Source organism: Bufo bufo, chromosome 1 (genome assembly GCF_905171765.1).
Source record: "Bufo bufo chromosome 1, aBufBuf1.1, whole genome shotgun sequence".
Lineage (NCBI taxonomy): Eukaryota > Metazoa > Chordata > Amphibia > Anura > Bufonidae > Bufo > Bufo bufo.
This window is the reverse complement of record NC_053389.1, coordinates 34,928,080-34,936,185: the sequence shown is the minus strand read 5'-3', so window position 1 is coordinate 34,936,185 and position 8,106 is coordinate 34,928,080.

The window sequence follows — 8,106 nt, the reverse complement described above, 5'->3', positions numbered from 1 at the left end:
ACAAATTTGCAATCAATAAAACTAAAAGCTGACCCTGAATCCACAAAGGCATTTCCTGACTCCTTTAAAACTCCAAAGGCAATAGAAACCGGCAACAATAATTTTCTTCTTACCACCTCCGGGAGTACCTTGTCCTTGGATCCTTCAGACTTGGATGACTTTCCAGAAGGTGGAGCTTTAGGACACTGACGGATCCAGTGGTCAGGATCCCCACAATAAAACAAGAGCCCCGACGACGGCGTAGCTCTCTTCGCGTCATCCCGAGTTGCATGGGCTCGTCCTAGTGGGCCTCCATCTTGGGTTCAATGGGGGAAACCTCAGGTTGAAGAAGGGTATGAGGAGAAAACAAATGCTCTCGCTGTTTGTCTCTGATCTGTCTATCTAGTCTGATGGCTAGCGTCATGGTTTCCTCTAAAGAGTCAGGACAGGGATAACAAAACCAACATGTCTTTTAACTTCTCAGTCAAGCCTGCCCTAAATTGACATTTGAGCACTGGTTCGTTCCAACCAGAGGGAACGCACCACTTGCGGAACTGCATACAATAATCCTCCACGGGACGATTCCCCTGAGTGAGGGCCTTAAGATTAAATTCTGCCACAGAGGCTCGGTCTGGTTCATCATAAAGAACCCCTAACACCTGGAAAAAGAGGTCCACAGAATTAAGACAAGGGGAATCCGGAGGCAAAGAAAAGGCCCATTCCTGGGGGTCCCCTTGAAGCAGGGAGATGATAATACCAACCCTCTGTGGATCAGGACCAGAGGAGTGAGGACGTAGTCTAAAATAAAGTTTACAGCTTTCATCGAAAACCGATCGGGTAATTTAATGTGTGTTTCCACGTGAACGGTGGCGGGAGCAAGAATGGGGGGAGTTCGGACGGTCTCATGAACCTGTAGTCTCTCCCCAAGTTCCTGTACTATTTGAGCAAGACCCTACACATGTTCGGAGAGACTCTGTAGAGGGTCCATGCTAAATTAAGGCCTGTGATTCTGTCAAGGGGTAGCGTCACGGGTATAAAGATAGAGCGGAGGTGCACCCCCTGAGCTGCTACCCGGTCCTCTATCCCTGCCTACTTGCACCACTCTCCCTAGGTGACGGGGCGCAACTGGGCGACAGTCCCTGACCTGAGTAAGTGCAAGCAGAGAGATAGAGACAGAAGGGAAGCGGACAGCCAATGAGAGGTAGCACTCGAGCAGACAGAGAGGTGGAACAAGCAAGGTACCACCAAAAACGGAAGGGGCGAGGTGGGTCAGCTAGCCGGGGTCAGTCCAGGAGGTCACGTCAGTACGAGGGAAGAGGCAAAGACAAAATCCAAAATCAAGCCGAGGTCAAAATCCGAGAGGTAGCTTCAAGGTTCAGGGAGCAGGCAGAAGAGGTGTCAGGAAGCAGATCAAGGGTCAAATCCAAAGGTAAGCTAAAAAACAATAATAACACATAGCCTAAGGGACCAAAATAGCCAGCAGGTTGCCTGTATTTATAGTTGGGAGTGAGGGTCATGTGACGTGGCCAGCGTTACATGACCGACAGACAGGCAAGTCGAGCACCGAGTGATCAGCTCGGCGCTCAAGGCAGACCAAGGAGCAGGGAGCCTCCCAGCTAGCAAAGCTGCCCTGGGAATGAGGCCGAACACAGATCCTCGCTCCCAAAGCTAAGCAGCAGGTCTGCGGCTGATGGGAGACCGAGTGCGCCTTCGATGCCCGTTACATCAACAATTTATAAAAAATAAGACAATGCGGTAGTATATCTCTTCTGAGGACAGAGCTCTTAGCATAGACCAAATAATCAGGAAACATGTGCAAAACTGGAAAGATTAAATCGGTAGTTTTATAAACTACACACAGAAATATACATCAAAACTGACAGGTAAATATACCTGCCAGTCGAACAGATTGGTTGGATAGAAATAAGTAAGAGATGAAAGGGAATAGAATGTCCGTCAGTTCAGAATTACCGTGGTAGAGTCCAGTAAAAGATAAAGTCTTTGCAAGGAATAATCCAAGATGGCGGAGTGCCCGTGTCCAGCGGGCGGTCGTGATTTTTATTCGACTTCAGATGGTAGATGAAGGACCAGGATCTGTGTTTTACCCACTCTGGATCTAGGAGTGGCAATGACACGCACAAGTCCAGCCTTGTGTAATTGGAACAGGGGGCAGTTCTTGCCTCAGATAGAGAAAATCTGGCAGAATCCTTGCTTTGCCAGTTTCTCCATACCCGTAGGTCAAATTAAGAAATAGAATTAATATTTATAATCAGTAGAACTTTACGAATCATCTGATACCAAATATGACTGGAAGACAATACCGTGTGCCTGAGAACCTTTATATCTCGAAGCGGGAATCTCCGATTTGCTTGCGGATTTCCTGGAAGGTGTGTTAGAATAACCTCAACTATTTTGGAAGAGATTGTTCATTCCGTATTTTCCTAACCCATGAAATATGAAGACAATATGGGGAAAATATGCAATCTATGGATTGAAGGTGACTTTGAGGTTATCTCCCTTCTTGTACCTGCAGCACGCCAGACCTGCAGGGTATTGCGATAATGAGGTCACGGTTATGGGCAATCAAGGGTTACTCACTTTTTAGGTGGATAACCCTGGGCAGGCATCCGGCAGTGAATGAGAGGTAGACACAAGTTCCTCTGGGGCACACTTTGTATGGAGAGACCTGGCCTGATGTTGGGTGAGGTGCCCTGGATGCTGCAGGTGTTTTGAGTGCCTGAGGCAAGGTCCCTTTAAGAATCGTGACGCCAGTGCCTGTAACGGTGGCACACCGATTTGTAGGAGTAGTAATGGAGTACACAGGTGGTAAACCAAACGTTGCTTTACTTCAGGAAACAGTCCAATTTTATACAAGTAATTGCAGTAGATAATAATACAGTCCGTTATAGTACAAATGCACAGCAGGTTTACTTTACAATGTGGCAAGTATAATCTGGCAAGATACTTGGAGGGTACACAGTTAATGCTTTGCAGTACAATGCTGGTCTATCCCCTCAGCTATTCTAGCTGGCTGGATCCCAAGGCCCAGATGCCTAATTGCTGGCTTGAATCCTTGGTAAATATAATCCTTCCTCCAGTATTGGCACTTGCTTTACATTAAATACTTCTGCCCCTCAGGTTACTTAGCTGTACTTGTAGTGTTGTCCTTGCTGTGAGGGATACTGCAGGTTGCTCCCAGGAGGCACATCTCTTCTACTGGGGTAATCTTCTGAGCTAACTGAGGCTCACTTTATCTACAGGCAGGCTAGAGTTCTTCACTAGACTCCTGATAGTAGCTAGCAGCCAGGACTATCAAGCTGCATGTCAGGAGGAGGCCCTCAGCATATCTCTGGCTGGTGCCTTCTCACTTCTGTCTCCACAGACTCCTGACTATGATCTAACTCCTCCCTGTCTGGGCCTGAACATTTATACTAGGGGCTCCCTATCTCCCTCTAGTGTCTAGGATGCCTAACTACACCCTAATATGCCTGCTATGCATGACACAGGGGAAACATTGCATATAAAAGCACATAGAAAATACATTAAAGTACATAGTTAAATGTAATATTACTGTCTCTTGTGAGCAGAAGTAACACGTGAACCAATTGACCCTTGTGTAGTGCCCACGCCTACCTAGTGGGACACTACATACCAACCAGCTGCGTGATAAGGATCTGTAATTCTCTTCTGAAGTTTCTGACCATGTTTAAGGGTGTTAAGACCCCTGCTGTGCTGGGGCCGCTCTAGAGAAAGGGCACTTTTATGGGGTTTTGTCAAGATAATATTAGATTGATGGATACTTAACCTGGCAGGGGTTTCTCCTGGGGCCAAATAGAATCTTTTAGAGCTGGCAAGGTGTCACGACTATGGTCATGGTCGTGACTCTTAGAGCCGCATGCTGTTGCCTGCGGTTTGGTTTTATTTTCAGCCACAGGTGAGGGCCGCTAGTATGTTGCCTCACTTGTGGTTGCCGCCGGCAACATGTGGTTATATTGCAGTTTGGCAGCCTGAGCTGGTGCTGGGCAGCTTGCTGCAATGTGCATGTGGTTCCTCCTGGCAACCTGCCTTTATATGTGTGCACATTCCCTGTTTGGTGTGCACAGGGTTTGAGTTGTGTGCACTTTCCCTTTAAGTTGCGGTCTTACCTTCCCTGGTGTGAGAAGGGTTAATTCCCTTCCTGGTGTGTGTCCACTGTGTGTCTGTGTGGGTGTGGCTACTTGGGCATATATAGCTTCTGTTGTGTTTCAGAAGCTGAGGGGTACTCCAGCCTTGTAGTGGGCTGGAGGCACCCTCCTGGTCTTAATTTCCATCTGCCAGTGAGGGCCACCCTTGTGGTCATAGAATGTTATTCCCGATGTTATGAAGATGTGTTTGTGTTATGCTTATTTATTGCAGCGTATGGTTTCCTGGGTTCCTGTGTGGTGTGTGCTCTGTCTCTTGTGTTGTTGTGGACAGCAGCACTTATACTTGGGTTCCAGGCTCTGTGTCTGTGGAAGGTAGGTGTGGTACTAGTTGCACTTACCTGCCATTGCCATATGTCTGTTTCTATTCCCCTTTAATTGTTGGGGGGGGGGGCTTTAAGGGTGGGAGTGTCACGTAGGTGTGGTACTAGTTGCACTTACCTGCCATTGCCATATGTCTGATTCTATTCCCCTTTCTTTATAGCTTGGCCACTTTAGACTCCTGTTTCTCCGCATCCAGGAGGAACGGGCTGTCTACCCAGCTCCTAGTACAGGGATCGGCGGAGGGTCAGAAGGGATCTGAGGTTCCTGAGCATGAGCCATCCTACCTTCAAGGGCCGCTCATGCAGCTAGGAGTCAGGGTCAGATTAGGGAAGCTCTAGGAGGTGACCTGCTCCCTAATTCTGTGGTTCTGGTCAAGTAGCAACCTTTCCATCTTATGGCATCGCACGGCTGAGGGTTTTCCCCATCCTCAGCCGTGACAGTATGACCACAATGGCTCCTCACGTGGCGTCGCCTTCGAAAGAGAGTGCAGCATGTATCTCCATCTGTTTGGTGTGCATGCTCGTTCTCCGGAGGGAGAGCGTTATGGGGGTTCAACGTTAACGGCGCGGTGAGTGGCTTTTTCCCCGCCATTCGGCTATATACCGTTGTCTGTGTTGGTGCCCCCTCGTCCCTCTCTTTCCCCGCTGATTCCGCCAAGCACGTTCCCTTGACTGATGTTTCGCTAGATAGTAGGTAGGGACAGTGGGAATCTCGTTCATCCATTCATGCGCGTCACTAATTAGATGACAAGGCATTTGGCTACCTTAACCCCTTAAGGACATAGGACGTACCGGTACGCCCTATTTCCCGAGTCCTTAAGGACCAAGGACGTACCGGTACGTCCTAACTTTAAATAGGCATTCCGGCACCCCAGGGGTTAATCTGAACAGGATGCCGGCTGAAATCATTCAGCCGGCATCCTGTCACAACGCCAGGGGGGGTCATGTGACCCCCCCATGTCGGCGATCGCAGCAAACCGCAGGTCAATTCAGACCTGCGGTTTGCAGCGCTTTTTGCAGTTTCTGATCCCCGCGGTCCGTGACCGCGGGGATAAGAAACTTTAGAGTGCCTAAAATCAATATTTTTCAACCCCCCCCTGCACCCCTGCACGATTCGATGCCGGCGGGTGGTGCGGGGGGGGGGGGTCGCAGGCGGTGGGGGCGTTGCGGGAGGCGGGCCGTGCAGCAGGCGGGATGATTGTTGGCTTCTAGTGGTTATACCAGGGTGCCAGCACATTGCTGGCACCCTAATATAAACGGCTGACATCTGTGCAGATGTCAGTCGTTTAACCCTTTCCATACCGCGGTCCGTACGGACCGCTGTATGGAAAAAGTTAACTGTCATCGGTCAGGGAGCTCCCTCCCTCTCCATCGGGGGGCTGCTGTGCCTTTGCAGCCCCCCGATGGAGAGGGAGAGAGCCCCCCGACAGCCCCCCTAAGCCCTGTGCTTACCCTTCCCCATCTGCGAAGTTGTGGCAGACGGGGAAGGTTCCCATGGCAACAGGACGCCTGCTCAGGCGTCCTGCTGTCCATGGTGCTGAACAGATCTATGCTAAAAGCATAGATCTGTTCAGTGTAAGTAAAATACAGTACAGTGCAATATATATTGTACTGTACTGTATTATACAGACATCAGACCCACTGGATCTTCAGGAACCAAGTGGGTCTGGGTCAAAAAAATGTAAAAAAAAAAAGTGAAAAAAGTTAAGATAAAAAAAAACATTTATCACTGAATAAAAATAAAAACAATTAAAAAAACTACACATATTAGGTATCGCCGCGTCCGTAACAACCTGATCTATAAAACGATCATGTTACTTTCCCCGCATGGTGAACGCCATAAAAATAAAAAAATAAAAACTATGAGAAAATTAAAATTTTGCCCACCTTACTTCCCAAAAAAGGTAATAAAAGTGATCAAAAAAGTCGCATGTACGCCAAAATAGTACCAATCAAACCGTCATCTCATCCCGCAAAAAATGAGACCCTACTCAAGATAATCGCCCAAAAACTGAAAAAACTATGGCTCTTAGACTATGGAAACACTAAAACATGATTTTTTTTTGTTTCAAAAATGAAATCATTGTGTAAAACTTACATAAATAAAAAAAGTATACATATTAGGTATCTCCGCGTCCGTATCGACCGGCTCTATAAAAATATCACATGACCTAACCCCTCAGATGACCACCGTAAAAAAAAAACAAAAAAAAAACGGTGTAAAAAAAGCCATTTTTTGCCATCTTACGTCACAAAAAGTGTAATAGCAAGCGATCAAAAAGTCATATGCACCCCAATATAGTGCCAATCAAACCGTCATCTCATCCCGCAAAAAATGAGACCCTACTCAAGATAATCGCCTAAAAACTGAAAAAACTATGGCTCTTAGACTATGGAGACACTAAAATATTTTTTGGGTTTTAAAAATGAAGTTATTGTATAAAACTTACATAAATAAAAAAAATTGTATACATATTAGGTATCGCCGCGTCCGTGACAACCTGCTCTATAAAATTACGACATGATCTAACCTGTCAGATGAATGTTGTAAATAACAAAAAAAAAAAAGTGCCAAAAAAGCTATTTCTTGTTACCTTGCCGCACAAAAAGTGTAATATAGAGCAACCAAAAATCATATGTACCCTAAACTAGTACCAACAAAACTGCCACCCTATCCCTTAGTTTCTAAAATGGAGTCACTTTTTTGGAGTTTTTACTCTAGGGGTGCATCAGGGGGGCTTCAAATGGGACATGGTGTAAAAAAAAACAGTCCAGCAAAACCTGCCTTTCAAAAACTGTATGGCATTCCTTTCCTTCTGCGCCCTGCCGTGTGCCCGTACAGCAGTTTACGACCACATATGGGGTGTTTCTGTAAATGACAGAATCAGGGCCATAAATAATGAGTTTTGTTTGGCTGTTAACCCTTGCTTTGTAACTGGAAAAAAAATATTAAAATGGAAAATCTGCCAAAAATGTGAAATTTTGAAATTGTGTCTCTATTTTCCATTAAATCTTGTGCAACACCTAAAGGGTTAACAAAGTTTGTAAAATCTGTTTTGAATACCTTGAGGGGTGTAGTTTCTTAGAAGGGGTCACTTTTATGGAGTTTCTACTCCAGGGGTGCATCAGGGGGGCTTCAAATGGGACATTGTGTCAAAAAAACAGTCCAGCAAAATTAGCCCTCCAAAAACCAAACGGCGCACCTTTCACTCTACGCCCCGCTGTGTGGCCGTACAGTAGTTTACGGTCACATATGGGGTGTTTATGTAAACAGCAGAGTCAGGGCAATAAAGATACAGTCTTGTTTGGATGTCTTGTTTGGATGTTAAAATTGAAAATTAGGCAAAAAAATGAAATTCTCAAATTTCATCCCCATTTGCCAATAACTCTTGTGCAACACCTAAAGGGTTAACGACGTATGTAAAATCAGTTTTGAATACCTTGAGGGGTGTAGTTTCTTAGATGGGGTCACTTTTAGGGAGTTTCTCTTCTAGGGGTGCATCAGGGGGCTTCAAATGGGACATGGTGTAAATAAACCAGTCCATAAAAATCAGCCTTCCAAAAACCAAACGGCGCACCTTTCACTCTACGCCCCGCTGTGTGGCCGTACAGTAGTTTACGGA